General features: G+C 51.0%; 1 protein-coding gene across 1 annotated transcript in view; it reads right to left on the bottom strand.

Annotated features, from left to right (window-relative positions):
- KIF1C (kinesin family member 1C) overlaps window positions 1–22,183 on the bottom strand; it is a 99,421-nt gene that overhangs the window by 53,486 nt on the left and 23,752 nt on the right. The gene's annotated exons all lie outside the window — the stretch shown is intronic.

Here is a 22,183-nt window from a genome sequence, read left to right as displayed (position 1 = left end):
CAATTCTTCACCAATGGGTATTGACCTTTGCTCCGTAGGAGTAGCTAGGCAACAAGAATTGTTAATACAAAAGCTTTTAGCATAGACACACCCCTAGGGGCTGTCCCCTCAGTCAATACCTCCCTGCACCAGCATTCCCAACTCAGTTTAGGTAGCATAGCAGTAAGAGTACATAAAAATCCCCAAAAGAGGGGCGGGGGGGCGGCGACTGTCGGAGGACTCAGAGAAAGGAATTTTACGGTAAGATTTTACAAAAATTCCGTTTTCTCTTACGTCCTCCGACAGTCGCCGCCCCCTCCAATTCTTCACCAATGGGACGTCCCAAAGCAGTGTAGACATGAGGGGTGGGAGAAGCAACCGAAGAAAAAAAGGCAACGCAGTACCCACATCAGAGAAAGGAACCTTACCACAGTAAGAGAACCAACTGGGCAACAGGAAAAAAACGTGCTCAACAGGAGCAACAACCCAGGAAAACAAGTAACCCAGGGGTATAACACCCCAATAACCAAGGGCCCACAAAAAAACAAGGGTCCCTAAGAAACCGCCGCACTGAGAACTTTACGGCCAAAGGAGGCATCAGGCGATGCCTGAACATCCACCTTATAGAATTTAGAGAAGGTGTGAACGGACGACCAAGTCGCCGCCTTACACACCTGGGCCACAGAAGCCTGATGACGGTAAGCCCAAGACGTACTCAAAGATCTGGTAGAGTGCGCCTTCACAGGGAAAGGAGGAACCTTCCCCTTCAAGGCATAGGCTTGCTCAATGATCTGTCTGATCCATTTGGCGATGGTCGCAGCCGACGCCGCCATGCCCTTCCGAGGTCCCTCAGGAAGGACAAAGAGGGAATACGACTCGCGAAAGGATTTAGTGGACGACAGGTAAACCCTGATCGCCCGAACAACATCCAAGGAGTGTAAGGCAACCTCCTTCGGATGCTTAGGCTTCGCGCAGAGCGAAGGCAAGACAATGTCTTCATTAAGGTGAAAATCCGAGATCCTTTTCGGAAGAAAGGATGGGTTAGGTCGCAGGACCACCTTATCCTTGTGAATCACCAGGTAGGGAGAGCTGCAGGACAAAGCCGCCAGCTCCGACACCCTGCGAGCCGAAGTGATTGCCACCAAAAAGGCAACCTTCTTGAACAGAGACAACGAGATCTCCCTGATCTTTTCAAAGGGAGCCTGTTGTAACCCGGACAGAACCAAGTTCAAGTCCCACAGGGGCAAAGGTTCCCTCCTAGGAGGGGCCAAATGTCGCACCCCCTGAACAAAGGTGCTTACCAATGAATTAGACGCCACAGGGCGTTGAAAGAGAACGGCCAGCGCAGAAATCTGACCCTTAATCGTGGCCAACGCCAAACGCTGGTCCACTCCAGTTTGGAGGAAAGCCAACACTCTCGACACCGAGTATGAACGAGGGGAAAACCCCCTGGACTCACACCAGGCAGAATACGCTTTCCAAGTACGGTAGTAAATTTTTCCCGAAGAGGCTTTCCTAGCCTTGATGAAAGTGGGAATGACCTCAGGGGAGAGACCCCTATCCTTCAGGACCTGGCTTTCAACAGCCAGGCCGTTAAAGCCAGCGACTGTAAAGCAGGATGGAATATCGGTCCTTGAGACAGAAGGTCTTCTCGAAGCGGCAGACGCCACGGAGCGTCGACTGCCAGATTTACGAGGTCTGTGTACCAAGACCGGCGAGGCCAGTCCGGGGCCACCAGAATCACTGTGTGCGGTTCCGAGGCTAACCTGCGAAGGAGCCTGGACAGCAGCTGAATCGGTGGAAAGGCATACATCAGACGATACTGATGCCAGGGCGCCACTAACGCATCTGAGGCGTCTGCCCGAGGGTCACGCGTCCTTGCCACGAACCTTTCCACCTTGTTGTTCAGACGAGACGTGAACAGGTCCACATCTGGGGAACCCCACTTCTCGCACAACATCTGGAAGACATCCAGGTGAAGAGACCATTCCCCCTGGTCCAGGGTCTGGCGACTCAGATAGTCCGTCTGCCAGTTCTCCACCCCCGGAATGTGAACTGCCGTTATCGCCGGGACGTGCGTCTCGGCCCAAGACAGAATGTCGGCTACTTCCCGAGCCGCTCGGGCACTCCTGGTGCCCCCTTGATGGTTGACATAGGCCACCGCGGTGGCATTGTCCGTCTGAACCCGAACTGGACGGCCCTGAAGCCGGTCCGTCCATCGTAGAAGGCAAAGCTTTATCGCCCTCAATTCCAGAATGTTGATCGGAAGGGAGGACTCCTCCTCCGACCAAGTTCCCTGGGCGGACAAAACGCCCAGAACACCACCCCAGGCTGACAGGCTGGCATCCGTGGTGATCACCGTCCACAATAACGGACGAAAAGACTTGCCCCCCCGACACCGCCGGGGACCGGAGCCACCACAGAAGATCCCTTCTGGTGCAGTGGCTCAGCGAGATCCGCAGATCCAGGGATTGCGGCCGCCCGTCCCACTCGGCAAGAATCTCCGCTTGGAGACCTCGCGTGTGAAACTGGGCAAAGGGGATCGCCTCGAAGGCCGAGACCATCAACCCTAGACATCTCATGCACGTCCGGAGAGACGAGTGCCGGTTGTCCCTGAGGGACCCGACCTCGTCCTGAAGAGTCCGAAGCTTGTCTTCCGGCAGGAAAACCTTCGCTTGGACAGAGTCCAGAATCATTCCCAAGTAGGGAAGACGAATCGAAGGGCGCATCGGAATGTTTACAGTCCAACCGAACTCCTGCAGAGTCCGCATCGTGGTGGACAGGTCGGTCACCAGGCTCTGACTGGCGTTTGACCGTATCAGGATATCGTCCAGATACCCCAAGACAGCAATGCCCTGTGCTCGCAACAGGGCCAGAACCGGCGCCAGCACCTTGGTAAAAACCTGCGGAGCTGAAGCGAGACCGAAAGGCAACGCCACAAATTGCTAATGATCCTCCGCAATGGCGAATCGAAGGTACCTCTGGTGACCCTCGAAAATGGGGATGTGTAGGTACGCATCCTTCAGATCGATGGAGGCCATGAAGTCCCCCGGGCTCAGGGTAGCCACCACTGAGCGCAGGGATTCCATGCGGAACTTGCGAACCCGCACAAAGCGGTTCAGAGCTTTCAAGTCCAGAATCGGACGCACCTTGCCCTCCTTTCTGGGCACAGTGAACAGATTGGAGTAAAACCCCCGAAATCTGTCCCAATGAGACACCGGAACCACCACCCCCTGGGCCCGCAGGTCCCGCACCGCCAGGTGCAGATCCTGCAAGCGCTCCGGAGACAGCTGAAGATTCGAGGGAAAAAAATCTGCCCGCCGGCCGAGAGAGGAATTCGATCTTGTAACCAGATCGAACGATTTCCTGAACCCAACTGTCCCGAATGCGGGTCAGCCAAGGTTGTAGGAAACCGCGCAGACGTCCCCCCACCCCAGAAATGGGTGAGGGCGCCCCTTCAGGCGGAAGTGGTGTGGGAAGTTGACCCAGACTGGCCGGACTTCTGCTTCCCTGCCCACGGCTTCCTCTGGGAGCCTTGGCCTTTGAAAGGCTTGCCCTTGGATTGTGACCGAAAGGCACAAAAGGACCCCTGAGAGTTCCTAGACGAGGAATTCCGTTTACCACGGAAAGACTTAGGCTTGTGGGACTGGGGCAGGAGAGTACTCTTGCCCCCCATAACCCCTTTTATCAGAGTATCCAAAGCCTCGCCAAAAAGGCGAGATCCCGCGTCGACCGACCAATTCTTCAGCCAAATCAGACGACGGTTCAGGACCGCCACGCTGGACAGGCGCGCAGCCAAGGGAGCTAAATTCAAGTCCGCATCGCACAGGTACAGGACACCCTGATGGATCTGGTCCACCATAGCCAACGTGGCAGGCGAAGCTGAATCAGCCACCAAGGTGCTCCTGAGCATCTTCGTCCAATCCGCAACAGCCTGCGCCGCCATAATGGAAGCAAAAATAGGCTTCAGCATAGAACCAGCAACCATATAGGCATGACGGGCAAGAGACTCCATTCTCCTGTCCGTAGGGTCCCGGAAAACCGGGGAATCCTCAGAAGGCACCGCAGTAGCCTTGTTCAAAACGGCCACCGCATGATCCACCTGAGGAGCCACACACCAACGCTCGTCGGTGGAGGGCGCAAACGGATAAAGCAGTTTAAACTTATTCGGCACAGTAAAGGGCTTCTTTAAATTGCGCCACTGTTCATTAACCGTATGGTGAAATTCAGCAGGACAGGGGAAAACCTGCGCTGATTTGCGAGTCCTCTGCGTTCCAAAAGAGGACACCCTAGCAGGAAGAGTAGGCTCATCCTCCAGGTGCAAGGTGTCTTTAATGGAAGCAATCAGCTCATTCATGAGTGCAAGCTCTTCAGGCAAGCCAGGGGGAGAAAGCCAGGCAAGCCAGGGGGAGAAACATCAACCCCCTCCACCTCTGCCTCCTCTTCGGACCCCAGGTCCAAAGATGAGCGGGACCCCGAGAAGGGTACGTCCGCCCCAGCAGCCACATCGCCCTCTGAATCAGAGGAAACGGCCCCCCTGGCCCTTTTTGCGGATCGTTCAGCCATCAGCATCTGCACCTGAGACACTAAGGAAGCCACTACAGCGGTCAGATTGGCCCCCTCGGGGGGTGCAGCAGCCCCCTGGTCCCCCACCAGGGCGGGGGGAAACTTGCTATCCTGAGAATCCATGCCCCAGTACAGAAAAAGTAATAAAGGTACTGGCCCTTTAATACCACGGCGAGCGCAGCCCACCGCACACTACTGTATGCACCGACCCCGCAGGGATAGATAACACTGAGCAAGGAATGACAGTAACAAGAAGGCAAAAACCTGGAAAGAGCACAACAGACTGCTGCCACCGATCGCTGTTCTCAGAGAAAGAGGAAGTGATGCAATGCTGGCTGACTGATATAGCCCATGAAGGCTCCGGCAAAATAGCCGCTCGGCTGGGGGAGAAGGCTACAGGAAGATGGCGCCGACATGTGCTCGGACGAGCACCGCCCGCCAAAATGGCGGCGAATGGCGCCAAAACACGGCGCTGCACAGGGACAGAGCCGGTCACAGCATGCAGGTAAAGAAAATGGCGGATCGCCGCAGCGACCGCCGCATACACACATGTCTGCACACAAAACTGCACCCAGAGCATAATTCACAGCAGAGCAGTATGGCCCCCCTCGCAGCCCACAGGCAGTGCAGCCACACAGGGATCTGACAGGGAGCCCGCAGTTACACAGACATGGGGGGTACTACACAGCCACAGACTGACACCCACACAGAAGGTCCCCACACAGAAGGTGCTTACCGTACCAGATGGCGTGGGGAGCCGTCTCCAGCGACAAACCGCTATCAAGGCAGACAGGGAGTGCCGCAGCCAGGACACTGGTGAACTGCAGCCATAGACCGCAGTATGGCATCCAGTGAGGTAGCCACCTCACAGGCAGCATCCCTGCAGCGAACAGGGATGGGTCGTTCAATGTGCCAGGGCAAACCTAAGCTGAACGCTCGATGGCAGGCTGAGGATCCATCTGGCTCTCAGCCCTGGGATCCAGGGCGGCCAGTCCGAGACCCAGCTCCGCATGACGATTCTTCATCCGAAGAACCCTAAACTAAAGCTGACAAAATAACAGCTAGTAAAGGAAAGAAAAAAATACTTGAAATAAAATCAAAAAAAGGGTAGAAGGCTGAGACTGAGCCCCAGCACAGGAAAGCCAGCTACTCCTAAGCTAGGCAAAAAGAAACTGAGTTGGGAATGCTGGTGCAGGGAGGTATTGACTGAGGGGACAGCCCCTAGGGGTGTGTCTATGCTAAAAGCTTTTGTATTAACAATTCTTGTTGCCTAGCTACTCCTACGGAGCAAAGGTCAATACACATTGGTGAAGAATTGGAGGGGGCGGCGACTGTCGGAGGACGTAAGAGAAATATTTTTTTTTTTTTCAAAATTGTCACTCTTTTTTGTTTATAGCGCAAAAATTAAAAATCGCACAGGTGATCAAATACCACCAAAAGAAAGCTCTATAAGTGGGGGTGAAAAAAAGGACCTAAATTTCATTTGGGTACAGTGCCGCACGACCGCGCAGTTGTCCGTTAGAGTAACGCAGTGCCGAATCGTAAAACATGGTCAGGAAGGGGGTAAAATCTTCTGGTCTTAAAGTGGATAAAAATACGCTCATTGAGAATTTTTTTGTCAAAGACATGTAGCTGAATAAATTTTGTCCAAAATATATGACAACAATTGAATATATTGGATATGTTTTAACAGTCTAAGTAGAAAATGTAAATTTTTCGTAAAATTTGCGCTGTTTTTTTTATTAATATCGCAAAAAAATAAAAAAGCGCAGAGGTGATCAAATACCACCAAAAGAAAGCTCTGTTTGTGGGAATAAAAGGACGTAAATTTCGTTTGGGTACAGCGTTGCATGACCGCGCAATTGCCAGTTAAAGCCACGCACTGCCAAGTTGAAAAAAAGGGGCCTGGTCATTGAGCAGCAAAATCTTCTGGTCATAAAGCGGTTAATTGCATCCTAGTCTTAGTCCACAGGATTCAGTATTGAGTTGTGCTTCTGGAAGAATGGTGAAACATTCCCATAGACACTCCTAAACCTTGTGTACAGCCTTCCCAGAAGAGTTGAAGCTGTTATAGCTGCAAAGGATGGGCCAACTCAATATTATACCCTAAGGACTAAGACTGGGATGCCATTAAAGTTCATGTGTGTGTAAAGGCAGGCGTCCCAATACTTTAGGCAGGTGTGAAGAAATGCTGTAAAGTAAGAATGCTTTCCAAAATACATATTTTCATTGTTAGGGCCCTTTCATACGGGCGCTCCGTATGTCCGCAAATCATCCTATTTTTTTGCGGATGATTTGCGGACTTTAATGTAAGTGAATGGCATTGCGGGTGTCAGCGGAATACGATCCACTGACATCCGATTTTCTTCCTTTCAGTTCTGTTCCATTTTTTGGAACGGAACAGAACCCCATTTTTCCTCCGTTCAAAAAACGGAATGGAAGGAAAATCGGATGTCAGCGGTGTCATCCGCTGACATCCGCAATGCCATAGACTTACATTATGTCCGCATATCTTCCGCAAACGGATGGGATGATATGCGGACTTACGGAGCGGATGACACAAGTGTCATCCGCTCCGTGAAAAAAAAAAAAAAGTCCCGCAGCGGACAAAAACAGCGGAGCGGCCGTGTGAAAGAGGCCTTAATGTACAAAAGTGAGCAAATAACCGGCATCAATTCTTCTAGACAGACATGGAAACCGTTTTTAAAAGAAATAATGCTGGGTACAACTAATGATACTATTCAGTAAATTCTTTGATTTGGTCCCTTACGATTTCCTCCAGTAGTTTACAAACAGCTGATAGAAGGCTGATTGGCATGTGCATGCGGCCCGCGCGATCCTTCTGTCCGGCCCGCACAATCGTTGCGATACGCCCCCCCCCCCCCCCCCCCGTGCCGCTGTGTCAGAAGGAGCCGATGGCTCCGTTCTGACACTGTGAATCTCCAAAAAGGGTGGACCCGAGGCGCAGCAGAGCAGTGCACCTCGAGCCCGCCCATTTGTGTGACAATAGCGAATGAAAATTCGCTACTGTCTCACGGATCTGCCTCCTCCTCGGCCAATGTCATTGGCCGAGGAGGAGGCGGGAGGCGGGACGCGGGAGGACTCGAAGAGACGAAGAGAGGAAGCCGCCCGCCGCTACAACAGGTAAGTCAAGTGCACTGGGGATTGGCACGCTGTTCACTCTGCATTGTGGTCAATCACTCCGCATTGAAAGGGGGCACGCTCTGGGCACTCCGCATTGAAAGGGGGCACTCCGCATTGAAAGGGGGCACGCTCTGGGCACTCTGCATTGAAAGGGGGAACTCTGTGGTCACTCCGCATTGAAAGGGGGCACGCTGTGGGCACTCCGCATTGAAAGGGGGCACGCTGTGGGCACTCCGCATTGAAAGGGGGGGCACGCTGTGGGCACTCCGCATTGAAAGGGGGCACGCTGTGGTCACTCCGCATTGAAAGGGGGGCACGCTGTGGTCAGTCTGCATTGAAAGGGGGCACGCTGTGGTCAGTCTGCATTGAAAGGGGGCACGCTCTGGACACTCCGCATTGAAAGGGGGCACGCTGTGGTCACTCCGCATTGAAAGGGGGCATGCTGTGGTCATTCCGCATTGAAAGGGGGCATGCTGTGGTCACTCCGCATTGAAAGGGGGGCACGCTGTGGTCAGTCTGCATTGAAAGGGGGCAAGCTGTGCTCAGTCTGCATTGAAAGGGGGCACGCTCTGGGCACTCCGCATTGAAAGGGGGCACGCTGTGGTCACTCCGCATTGAAAGGGGGCATGCTGTGGTCATTCCGCATTGAAAGGGGGCATGCTGTGGTCACTCCGCATTGAAAGGGGGGCACGCTGTGGTCAGTCTGCATTGAAAGGGGGCATGCTGTGGTCAGTCTGCATTGAAAGGGGGGCACGCTGTGGTCAGTCTGCATTGAAAGGGGGCACACTGTGGTCAGTCTGCATTGAAAGGGGGCAAGCTGTGGTCAGTCTGCATTGAAAGGGGGCACGCTCTGGGCACTCCGCATTGAAAGGGGGCACGCTGTGGGCACTCCGCATTGAAAGGGGGCACGCTGTGGGCACTCCGCATTGAAAGGGGGCACGCTGTGGGCACTCCGCATTGAAAGGGGGGCACGCTGTGGTCAGTCTGCATTGAAAGGGGGCACGCTGTGGTCAGTCTGCATTGAAAGGGGGCAAGCTGTGGTCAGTCTGCATTGAAAGGGGGCACGCTCTGGGCACTCCGCATTGAAAGGGGGCACGCTGTGGGCACTCCGCATTGAAAGGGGGCACGCTGTGGGCACTCCGCATTGAAAGGGGGCACGCTGTGGGCACTCCGCATTGAAAGGGGGCACGCTGTGGGCACTCCGCATTGAAAGGGGGGCACGCTGTGGTCAGTCTGCATTGAAAGGGGGCATGCTGTGGTCAGTCTGCATTGAAAGGGGGGCACACTATACCTTGATTACTGAAGGCCCCTTTCACACTTTTGTGACCTCAAAGTCACGCAATTTTTTACAGCGTTTTTTGCTGCAAAGCAATGCCTATTACATTTATGCATACATTTTGTACGGCCCCCGAATGATGTTACAAAAATCCAAATGGACCTTGGTAGAAAAAAGGTTCCCCACCCCTGCATTAAGCGGTCCTTAAAGATTAGGGATAATGGTCTAGCAATGACCTGGCTAAGTTCTTTGAGAACACTCGGGTGTGAGCCAACTGGTTCTGGTGATTTGGCTCCTCAAATCATCACTGACAGTGGAAACTTCACACTGGACCTCATGTGACTTGGATTTTGTGCCTCTCCACTCTTCCTCCAGACTCTGGGACCTTGATTTTACAAATGAAATGCAACATTTTACACAATCAGTGATGATTTGGGGAGCCATGTCATCTGCTGGTGTTGGTCCACTGTGTTTTATCAAGTACAAAGTCAGCGCAGCCCTCTACCAGGAAATTCTAGAGCACTTTATGTTTCCCTCTGCTGACCAGCTTTATGGAGATGCTGATTTCATTTTCCAGCAGGACTTGGCACCGCCCACACTGCCAAAACTACCAATACCTGGTCACATGATCATGGTATCACTGTGTTTTATTGGCCAGAAATCTCGCCTGACCTAAACCCCATAGAGAATCTGTGGGGTATTGTCAAGAAGAAGATGAGAGACACCAGACCCAACAAGGCAGATGAGCTGAAGGCCACTATCAAAGCAACCTTCCATAACACCTCAGCTGTGCCACAGGCTGATCGCCTCCATACCACGCCGCATTGATGCAGAAATTCATGCAAAAGGAGCCCAGACCAAGTATTGAGTGCATGCTATACTGTACATCAGCCGTCACTAAATGGCGGACCGCGGTCCAAGGACGGACCGCACGATGCTTCCGCCCGGACCGCGAGGCCGCTACCTGTAATCAGCCATTGGTTTGCTGGGACCGCGGGTGTCCCAACAACCAGTGACATCCTGTGTGTGTGCCACGCCCCCCTCCTTACTGCGGCTCCCGACTCACTCCCAGCCGGGCCGCGAGTAGGGGCGTGACATCACGTGTGCACCCGTGCCCCAGCTCCTGACTGCGGCTCCCTCTCAGCCGGGCAGCGAGTAGGGGCGTGACGTCACATGTGCACCCGTCCCCCTGCTCCTGACTGCGGCTCCCTCTCAGCCGGGCAGCGAGTAGGGGCGTGACGTCACATGTGCACCCGTCCCCCTGCTCCTGACTGCGGCTCCCTCTCAGCCGGGCAGCGAGTAGGGGCGTGACGTCACGTGTGCACCTGTCCCCCTGCTCCTGACTGCGGCTCCCTCTCAGCCAGGCAGCGAGTAGGGGCATGACATCACGTGTGCACCCGTCCCCCTGCTCCTGACTGCGGCTCCCTCTCAGCCGGGCAGCGAGTAGGGGCGTGACGTCACATGTGCACCCGTCCCCCTGCTCCTGACTGCGGCTCCATCTCAGCCGGGCAGCGAGTTGGGGCGTGACATTATGTGCGCGCCTCACCCCCTGCTGAATGTGGCTCGCAGCTCCTGGCTCGGCTCCTGGCACAGCTTGCGGACTCCTGCCCTTAAGGTATGTGGGGCACATGTTAAAGGGAGAAAGCAATGTGGTTTACTACAATAGCTGCACTTCTTAAAGCTTATGAGAATGTTTTATAGAGTGTGAGACTGATGGGCACATTATGTTGCGCTCATTAGAGTGCCCCATAAAAAAAGTGCCCATCAGAGTGCCCCCTAACATAAAATTTGCCCATCAGAGTGCCCCATAACATGAAATGTACCCATCAGCGTTTCCCTTATTTTATGTTAAGGGGCACTCTAATAAGCACATTTTATGTTAGGGGGCACTCTGATGGGCACATTTTATGTTAGGGGGCACTCTAATGGGCACATTTTATGTTAGGGGGCACTCTAATGGGCACATTTTATGTTAGGGGGCACTCTAATGGGCACATTTTATGTTAGGGGGCACTCTAATGGGCATATTTTATGTTAAGAGCAACACTGATGGACACGTTTTGTTTTGCCCATCTTTCTGAGTCATAGCACAGACTTGAGATTCGGACCTCGGCCCAAAGAAAATGTTAGCGACCGGACCTCCTTGAATTTTAATTCATTACCCCTGCTGTACATGGACATACTTTTCACTAAAATATTTTGTATGTGCGCTCCTACTTTTCACTAAGCCAACATTTCTGTATTAAAAAATCTTTTTTTTTTAATTGGTCTTATTTAGTGATCGACCGATATCACTTTTTTACCGCCGATACCGATACTTTGGTCATCAGGTGTCGGCCGATATTTTCGGACATTAAAAAAATGTTTTGTTTTTTTTTTCCAATGTCTACAGATACTGTGGTGGAGGGATCTGGGGTTCAAAAAGTTTTGTCATTTTTTGAATTCGGCGCCGCCAGTACCCGGAAGCGATGTCATGTCATGACATCACTTCCGGGTACGCGGCGGCACCCAATTCAAAGAAATTGAGACCCTGGTCAGAAGGCGGCGGTGAAGGTAGGATTTCCGGTGGGGCGGGAGACCCGGGCGAGCTGCGGAAGGGGGGGGGGGGGGAACGTCCCCTCCTACTCCTTGGAATGACAGCCAAGCGGCTTCTCAGCCGCATCGGTTGTCACTACAAGACAGCCGACCGTTGGCTATGGACACCGGTACCGGGGTGATGCCTCTAGCTGCAGGCATCACTCCGGTACAAGCACTTTCCTGAAATATCAGCAATATCGGTAAATAAAAAGCCGATTCCGATATATCGGGGAAAGTCCATATCGCCCCTCGATATATCGGCTCGATCTCTAGTCTTAGTTAATATTTTAAGTTTCTGAGATACTGAATTTTGGGGTGTCACTAGCTGTAAGCCATAATCATCAAAAATAAAAGAAAGAAATTCTTGAAATACAATTAACACATCTGTATAAAATATAGGAGTTTCACTTGAATTGAATTACTGAAATAAAAGCTTTTTGATGATATTCTAATTTACACATGTATATAATTATTTAACAAATACAGTCACAGACACATGCAGGACGGGATTTTATGCGACTACTCTTTAATATTATATGGTCTGCCCCCCCCGCAGTGGTAGACACATGGAGGATGTATTATAGGGTCATTATTATATATTATATGTTCTATGTCTCCCTGTGATAGGATAATAGTGTTGTATACAGATATGTCTGATCTCTATACCTTGTATCTCTATAGTGTGAGTAGAGGGATGAGGTGAGTCAGTCGCTTGCGCTGGTTCTCGCCCTCCCCAGGCAGGAAGTTCTATTGTTTCTCAGGGCGGGGTGACTCCCTATTTTTTATCGCTTATAAACTCTGTCACTCCCGTCAGGATTGCTGAGATAAGCTCCTCCACGCAGCAATTACAATAAAAACGGACGTCAGATCAGATCCCGAGACATCTGCTACAATGAAATAATCGGCTCCCTGGAGATCAGCGAATGGTCCGACTGATGGATGGAAGATCACTGTGTGTCATGGCAAGTTTGTCATCTAAAACCTTCCACAATGAGCTGCAGATCCAATCATCCCCTGACACTATTCCTGCCTTCCATATACACTGTATTACCAAAAGTATTGGGACACCTGCCTTTACACACACATGAACTTTAATGGCATCCCAGTCTTAGTCCGTAGGGTTCAATATTGAGTTGGCCCACCCTTTGCAGCTATAACAGCTTCAACTCTTCTAAGAAGGCTGTCCACAAGGTTTAGGAGTGTCTATGGGAATGTTTGACCATTCTTCCACAAGAACATTTGTGAGGTCAGACACTGATGTTGGATGAGAAGGTCTGGCTCCCAGTCTCCTCTCTAATTTATCCCAAAGGTGTTGAGGTCAGGACTCTGTGCAGGCCAGTCAAGTTCCTCCACCCCAAACTCGCTCATCCATGTCTTTATGGACCTTGCTTTGTGCACTGGTGCGCAGTCATGTTGGAACAGGAAGGGGCCATCCCCAAACTCTTCCCACAAAGTTGGGAGCATGAAATTGTCCAAAATGTGCTTCTGGAAGAATAGACACACTCCTAAACCTTGTGGACAGCCTTCCCAGAAGAGTTGAAGCTGTTATAGCTGCAAAGGGTGGGCCAACTCAGTATTCAACTCTTCAGACTTAGACTGGGATGCCATTAAAGTTCATGTAAAGGCAGGTGTCCCAATACTTTTGGTAATATAGTGTAGTAAAATGGTGCTCACTCCAACATTTGCAGCAATACCTCCCACGTGTATACATGCATGTGGGCACCGTACACTGTAGTTTGCATTAGGGTGTGTATGGGAGTGTCTTTAATTGTTTTATTTTTTATATTATTTTTTTTTATTTTGACACTATTTTATTTCTAATTATTGCTATTACAAGGGGATCAACACACCCACTAAGTGATGACAATAGACAAGTAAAAGGTCTTCTTTATGGAGAGATCAGTGTTCTATTAGACAACCCCCCCCCCCCCCCATGTCTCCCCTGCCCCCTACTGCAGCTAATCAAGTACAGACCATACTTGATTAGCAGCTTCCCTGGCCACAGTAGCCTAGCAACGACAGCTGAGAAACAGAGTGATGAAATACATGACGCTTCCAGATTCATTATTCACAGTGGATGTTCCCTTATCACCTCTTTCTCTCGCTGTTACAGCCATTTATCATTGTTTCGGGCGCCCCAGAGAAACAAAGAGAGCCCGAGAACCATTGAGAGGTGCTGGTGGCAGGGTGGGGGAGGAGCCCACCTTTTAGAGCCCCATAAAGTGATCAGGCAGTTTTAGAGCCACCCAAAATCACTTGGCTCCTGAGGAGACCAGATATAGTGAATGCAGGCTCCTGGGGAGAGCAGATATAGTGACTGCAGGCTCCTGGGGAGAGCAGCAGGATCCTGAGGAGACCAGATATAGTGACTGCAGGATCCTGAGGAGACCAGATATAGTGACTGCAGGCTCCTGAGGAGACCAGATATAGTGAATGCAGGGGCCTGGGGAGACCAGATATAGTGAATGCAGGATCCTGGGGAGACCAGATATAGTGACTGCAGGCTCCTGGGGAGACCAGATATAGTGACTGCAGGATCCTGGGGAGACCAGATATAGTGACTGCAGGGGCCTGGGGAGACCAGATATAGTGACTGCAGGCTCCTGGGGAGAGCAGATATCGTGACTGCAGGGGCCTGGGGAGAGCAGATATAGTGACTGCAGGGGCCTGGGGAGACCAGATATCGTGACTGCAGGGGCCTGGGGAGACCAGATATAGTGAATGCAGGATCCTGGGGAGAGCAGATATAGTGACTGCAGGCTCCTGGGGAGACCAGATATAGTGACTGCAGGCTACTGGGGAGACCAGATATAGTGAATGCAGGCTCCTGGGGAGACCAGATATCGTGACTGCAGGGGCCTGGGGAGACCAGATATAGTGAATGCAGGATCCTGGGGAGAGCAGATATAGTGACTGCAGGCTCCTGGGGAGACCAGATATAGTGACTGCAGGCTACTGGGGAGACCAGATATAGTGAATGCAGGCTCCTGGGGAGACCAGATATCGTGACCGCAGGGGCCTGGGGCCTCTCCCCTTGCAGCCGGGACCTCGCTCCCGCCTCTCCCCTTGCAGCCGGGACCTCGCTCCCGCCTCTCCCCTTGCAGCCGGGACCTCGCTCCCGCCTCTCCCCTGGCAGCCGGGACCTCGCTCCCGCCTCTCCCCTGGCAGCCGGGACCTCGCTCCCGCCTCTCCCCTGGCAGCCGGGACCTCGCTCCCGCCTCTCCCCTGGCAGCCGGGACCTCGCTCCCGCCTCTCCCCTGGCAGCCGGGACCTCGCTCCCGCCTCTCCCCTGGCAGCCGGGACCTCGCTCCCGCCTCTCCCCTGGCAGCCGGGACCTCGCTCCCACATCTCTCTCCGAGTGATTTCCACCCGCTTGGACCCCTAAAAGTTCCTCAGAGGTCAGCATTTTAGCACTGATAGTGAAGCAGGCTGTCCTAAGATGGTTTAGGCGCACTGAGAAATCATTCCAAGCTGAAGCTATCCAGGCATTAGGTAAACGCTGGGATAAGTGTATAAATGTTGTAGGGGAGGATATAGAAAAATAAATGCAGTTTTCTCTCCTCGAAATTTGTTTTATATAAAACTCAGAAGTCTCGGTTTGACTTGAACAGCCCTTGTGTATTCGTAAGGAGTCAGGAATTCATTCATGTAACTTCAGGTCCATTCACATTTTAGTGCTGGGTTAATGCGCATTCATGTGCATCGCCTTAAGGCAGCCTATTGGGAATAATGGACCCAAAATGTGCTGAAAATCCAGACCATTCTTGGTAATGCACGGTGCATTGTGGTGTATCGCAAAGGAGGTGCGTCACCCTAGTGCACCATGGGGGCCGTTCAAAATAATGTACTCATTGCCACAATGCAACAGAGCAAAAGGGCCGTGACAGTGCCCAAAAGGTATGAGGGGTTAAATGTGAGCCCGGGGGAGGGGTAGACTGGCCAGGACACCACCCTCATTTCTTGCCTTAGCTGAAAAAAATCCCAGGAATTTTCCTCCCCGCTCTGACACTTCCAGGATAAGAGAGGACTGACAATGAACAGAGCGATAGAGACTGCAACCCCGCCTGGAAGTGATCCCCACTATAATGTGTAGACAACCACTGCGTTCTAGAGGCGATCCCCACTATAATGTGCGCACACACACTGCGTTCTAGAGGCGATCCCCACTATAATGTGCGCACACACTGCGTTCTAGAGGTGATCCCCACTATAATGTGCACACACACACTGCGTTCTATAGGCGATCCCCACTATAATGTGCGCACACGCACTGCGTGCTAGAGGCGATCCCCACTAGAATGTGCGCACACACACTGCATTCTAGAGGCGATCCCCACTATAATGTGTGCACACACACTGCGTTCTAGAGGTGATCCCCACTATAATGTGCGCACACACACTGCGTTCTAGAGGTGATCCCCACTATAATGTGCGCACACACACTGCGTTCTAGAGGCGATCCCCACTATAATGTGCGAACACACACACTGCGTTCTAGAGGCGATCCCCACTATAATGTGTGCACACACACTGCGGCCTAGAGGCGATCCCCACTATAATGTGCAAACACACACACTGCGTTCTAGAGGCGATCCCCACTATAATGTGCACACACACACTGCTTTCTAGAGGCGATCCCCACTATAATGTGCGCACACACACTGCGTTCTAGAGGTGATCCCCACTATAATGTGCGCACACACACTGCGTTCTAGAGGTGATCCCCACTATAATGTGCGCACACACACTGCATTCTAGAGGCGATCCCCACTATAATGTGCGCACACACACTGCATTCTAGAGGCGATCCCCACTATAATGTGCACACAAGCAATTATTCATTAATCAGGTGTCCAGCAGACAGTTGGTTATAAAAGGGCGTTACTTAAAGAAAACCCCGCCCATTTCATGCTGTCAGCAATGGCACCACATGGAAGAGAAATGTCGCAAGGCCTGAGAAAGAAAACATTTTACACAAGAAAGGTGAAGGCTACAAGAAGATCAGCAAAGCTTTAGTGCCCGTTCACATACGAGCGACGCTACTTCGCACCGCGACCTCGGAGGTCGCGGTGCGAGCAGCGCGTCGCGACCTCGGAGCGGCCGCCACGGACTTCATAACATTGAAGTCTATGGTGGTCGCCTCCTGGTCGCCCCAAAGAAGCTCCGGACCCTTTTTCTAAGTCGGAGCGACTTGTGTCGTTCCTATTAGAACGGGTCTGCAGCTTCCCTATGGGAGGCGACCTACGGCAACCTGTGAGGCGACCAGGTCGCCTCACAGGTCGCCCTAGTGTGAACCGGGACTTACTTAGTCAGAATACTGGAGTAAAAATGATACAAAAATGTAATAAAGATGGAACTGCAACCATCTCACAGAGGCATCCATGGAAGGTAACACCACGAAAGGAGAGTCTTCCGATGAGAAGGGTTGATAATAAAAAAAAAAAAAATCGCCATGCAATTTCACTGTAATTAGCTAAAAAAGTGGAAAGCCAATCTGGGCTGATGGTTTCCCGTGACACAATATGGCGTACGCTGCAGAGGAATGGCATGCATGGGTGTCCTCCATGAAGGAAGCCTCTCCTAAAGCCCATCTACAAAAAAAAGCCTGCCTAGAATTTGCCAGGGCCCACGCTGAACTAGAAGAAGACTACTGGGACTCTGGAGTGAGAACACCAAGATAAAAGTTTTCGGAACTGATGGCTTCAAAACTGTATGGCGCGCGCAGGTGAGGAGTATAAAGAAAAATGCAAGGAGCCTACTGTGAAACATGGTGGTGGCATTGTCCTTCTACGGAGCTGCAAGAGTGTTGCTGGTGTCGGGGAGCTGCATTTCATTGATGGTATCATTAATTCACAGATGTACTGCTCTATATTGAAAGAGAAAGTGCTACCATCAATCTGTGCCCTTGGTCGTCCTGCACTTTTCCAACATATCCATTACCCAAAACACACATCTAAAGCCCCGTACACACGCGTCGAAAATCGGCAGGGACTTTTCGTCCGACGACCGATCTTCGGATTGTTAGTATGATGCTTCCGACAACCGACTCCGACTTTACGGCCGAATAAAATCTGGTGTGCAGGCTATAAAATTTTTGTCCGCCGTCAAAACACGGCCGATTTTCGTGCAGTCAGTACAGATTTCGACAGGGAAAAATCGAATGAGCAAGACTGGGAATGCTCAGAGAAGAACACAAAGAAAGCAACCCAACACATGACATCACTTCTGAAGTAGAATTTTGTCGTATGGGAAAATTTGTGTGCAGTCTAGAGGACATTCCAACCAACAGACACCACTCTGGACAAAAGACGGACGATCGGTCGGCCGATAATCGTTGCGTGTACGAGGCTAGGCAATTGCTGCATTTCTGTAGAAGAACCGGGTGAAAGTGATTCAGTGGCCAAGTACTGTATGTCTCCTGATCTGAACCCAATGGAACACGTATGGGGAATTTTCGAAGAGACAAGTTGAGCGTCACTCTCCATCCAGCTTCCAGGCTCTAAAACAGGGGACTTCAACCTATGGCCCTCCAGTTGTTCAGGAACTACAATTCCCATCATGTCTGTGAATGTCTGAGTTTTACAATGCCTCATGGGACGTGTAGTTCTGAAACATCGGGAGGGCCGTAGTTTGAGGATCCCTGCTCTAAAAGGTTTGTTCTTGAGTAATGGAAAAACATAGACGTTACAATATGTTGCTGTTCATTCCATGCCTAGAAGACTTGGTGCTGTCCTTACAAATCATGGAGGTCATACAAAATACTAGAGTAGTAGTTTGTGTTCTAGGGTGTATTCATTTTTGCATCAACTAATTTGAGTAAAGATTTTGTAATCCAAGTTATGTTATTAACCTTACTTTCATGTAATGAGCTCAACAAATGTTCTATAAAACTCAGATGAGTCAAAATTTTGGAAATTGTTCTTGTGTTAATTGAGATATTGATAAAAAAATCTTACTTTTTAAAAAAGGGGTGTACTCATTTATGCTGAGCAATATAGATATATACACACACACAGTTGTGCTCATAAGTTTACACACCCTGGCAGAATTTATGATTTCTTGGCCATTTTTCAGAGAATATGAACGATAAGTGCCGGTTCACACTAATACGACTTGTCAGGCGACTTGGTCAGCCTGGCAAGTCGCGCACCATCGCAGTCCATTGAGTAGTACAGGACGGGTTCTAATAGGAGCGACACATATGGCACTTTTCCACTGCAAGTACCGGCTCGGCTCTACTCTGCCCTGCTTGGCTCGGTTTGCTTTTCCACTGCTGGCACCGCATGGTACGGTGTTGGAACGGTTCAGTACGGTACAGTATGGTTTGCTTTTCCACTAAAGTAGTACTAAAGTTAAGTGGGTGGGATAACAACAGAGTGGGTGGGATTCTCTGACCAATCAGTGGCTAGTAGTGACTGCATGCAAAGGATTGTGGGATATGGTACCGGGTATGGTACCTCTTGGAACCACAATCGAGTAGGTACTGTTTTTGAGAGCCGTACAGTTCAGGTCCATGCAGTGGAAAAGCGCCGCCGTACCGAACCGTTCCTACACCGTACCATGCGGTACCAGCAGTGGAAAAGCACAAAGGCGAGCCGAACTGTTCGGTTCCATGCAGTGGAAAAGTGCCATTAGAAAAAGGGCCCTGTACTACTTCGGGGCGAGCTTGAGCGACTTGCATAGACATTAATTTTATGAAGTCCGTGCAAGTCGTGCTGCACGCGACTTCACAGGTCGCCCCCGAAGTCGGAGCGACGTAGTGTGAACCGAGACTAAGACAAAAACTTTTCTTTCACTCATGGTCAGTGTTTGGCTGAAGCCATTTATTATCAATCAGTTGTGGCTGCAATTTTAGTTGGTCTTCCTGACCGTGGGTTGGTTTCACCAGAACCCCTCATTTTCCACTTCTTGATTAGAGTTTTTACACTGTTAATTGGAATTCTCAATTCCTTGGATATCTTTTTATTTCCCTTTCATGTTTTGTACAGTTCAACCTCCATTTCCCGCACACCCCACAGACAATTCTTTTGCTTTCCCCATGACTCAGAATCCAGAAACGTCAGTGCAGCACCAGATGAAAGATGCAAGGGTCTGTCAGGCTACGTTTACATGTGGGCTTAGCAGATCACGGGTCGCGATTCTGCCCGCGATCCGAAATCATTGCAAATTGCGGGGCGCCTGTGCAATGCCCGTGATTTGCAAAGGCACCCAAAACTCTGTGCAATGTTGCCGCGATTTCCGCCTGCTGAATCGCGGTAACATCGCGCAAAAAAAAAAAAAAAAAAAACGTGCGACGCATGACTCCCAAAAAAGGTACAAGAGCTTCTTTTGTGCGTCGTGCGTCCCACAATTCTGTTTGCGCGATGTTACCGCGATTGGGCAGGCGGAAGTCGCGGGAACATAGCACAGCGTTTGGCGTGCCATTGTAGATCATGGGCATCGCACAGGCGTCCCGCGATTTGCAATGATTCCGGATAGAGAGCAGAATCGCGGCGATTCTGCCCATGATCCGCTACGCCCACATGTGGATGTAGCCTCAAGAGTCCAGAAATTCATTGACCTTTTATATATATATATATATACACACACACACACACACACACACACACACTAATTACAAGCAAACAGATCAAAAGGTGAGGATGCTGGTTACCTTTAGAGCCCATTCACATTAGCGCAACTTGTCAGGCGACTTGTCAGCCTGACAAGTCGCGGTATGTCGCGGTCCATTGAGTAGTACAGGACCCGTTCTAATAGGAGCGACACAAGTCACTCCGACTTAGAAAAAGGGTCCTGTACTACTTTGGGGCGACCTCGGAGCGACTTGCATAGACTTCCATTATGTGAAGTCTCTGCAAGTCGCGCCGTAGTCGCGGTGCACGCGACTTCACAGGTCGCCCCCTGAAGTCGTGTCGCCTCAATGTGAATGGGCTCTTAATAGCCATTCAAACCCCTTTGTGTCAACTTGTGTGCATGTTATCAGGCCAAAATCACCAGGGTGTGTAAACTTTTGATAAGGGTCATTTGGGTAGTTTCTGTTGTCATTATGATTTAAAAAGAGTAAACACATTTGATTGATAATAAATGGCTTCAGCCAAACACTAACCATGAGTGAAAGAAAAGTTTGTGTTATTGAGATTCTCGGAAAAATGGCCAAGAAATCATAAATTCTGCCAGGGTGTGTAAACTTATGAGCACAACTATATATATACACATTATATATTATACACACACACATACATACACACACACGTTTCTCTCTACATCCCTCTCTCTCTCTATAATAACATATACAGTATAATCCATGACTCTATATATAGATTTGCACTCGGTGACCCAGCCGGTGTCGGGAGCCGCTCTCAGGAATGACCTTCCAGCAGCCATGTGACACCCATGTGGAAAGCACAAGTCCTGATGAAGGATGGGACACAAAGCGTATAACCGCTCGGCTCTCTCTGATCAGTGATTGGTGGATGCTGGAGGTGAAGGGCCTCACTGACAGTCACATTACAGAACACATACATTGCGCTGTGATGCAACTCCAGCCACTTTTTTCTTCAGTTCTGCATTTTGGGTTTTCTCCTTTTTTGCAATCTCCTGGGCACTATGAATATGTGACTTGAGAGGGAACGCACCTATTAACCCCCCTGCGTCTTCTCCTGGTGGCCCCTAAAGACATCTCTCTGCCAAAAGAAGATGGTGCAGACTTCCTAAACACGTAATCACTGTGATTGGCTGTCACAGTGGTCACGTGATCAGGAGCACATCCCACCAAGCTCCTGATCACACAGGGCAGGAGCTGTCTGTGACAGCTCGGTCACTGCACGTGCTATAACCACTTGCCGACCGCTCACAGTACTACTACTGCGGCAGGTCGGCTAGCGCCACCTCCTGTGTCCACGCCTACTCCACTATCCAACACTAGGTGGGGCTTGTGGGCGTAAAGCGCCCGCCACGCCACCACCTGTGTCCAACATTAGGTGTAGCTGTGACCTTTGACCCCTGTGTCAACAAATAGGTGGAGCTGTGACCTTTGACCTCTGAGACCACACCTCATGACCTTTGACCTTAGGGGTGGGTCCAAGAACCTTTTCCTGTGTCAAAACCATCCCCTGTGTCTGTACCGGCAATAGGTAACCCTAACCCCTAGGGATTTGTTTAGACACAGCGGAAGTCAAACCGGAGGAGGAGAGGCGGCGATTGCTAATTTTGTAAATGAGTACATTTTCTCCTGCACCGACGTGTGCCGATGGGGCTGCACCGACGAGCGCCGATGGGGCTGCACCGACGTGCGCCGATGGGGCTGCACCGACGTGCGCCGATGGGGCTGCACCGACGTGCGCCGATGGAGCGGCACCAACTGGGATCACTGATGATCAGTGCCCTGGTTATCTGTACAAATCTCCCCTGTGAAGAAATGATGATCAGCTCTCCTCTCACTCTGTCAGTGTGCGGAGAGGAATGCCGATAACCAGCATTTCTTTGTTTACATGTGATCATCTGTGATTGGACACAGCCGATCACATGGGTAATGAGCATCTCTATCGGCTCTTTTCTGAGATCGGTGACGCGCCATGTCCCATATGACGTCGTCCCAGAACGAGAGAGACGCTGCCCATTGACAATACAGCAGGCAGGAGG

This window comes from Pelophylax lessonae (assembly GCF_965119305.1).
Source record: "Pelophylax lessonae genome assembly, chromosome: 4".
Classification (NCBI taxonomy): Eukaryota; Metazoa; Chordata; class Amphibia; order Anura; family Ranidae; genus Pelophylax; species Pelophylax lessonae.
The sequence above is the reverse complement of the archived record's forward strand: the minus strand, read 5'-3'. Positions and strand labels throughout refer to the sequence as shown.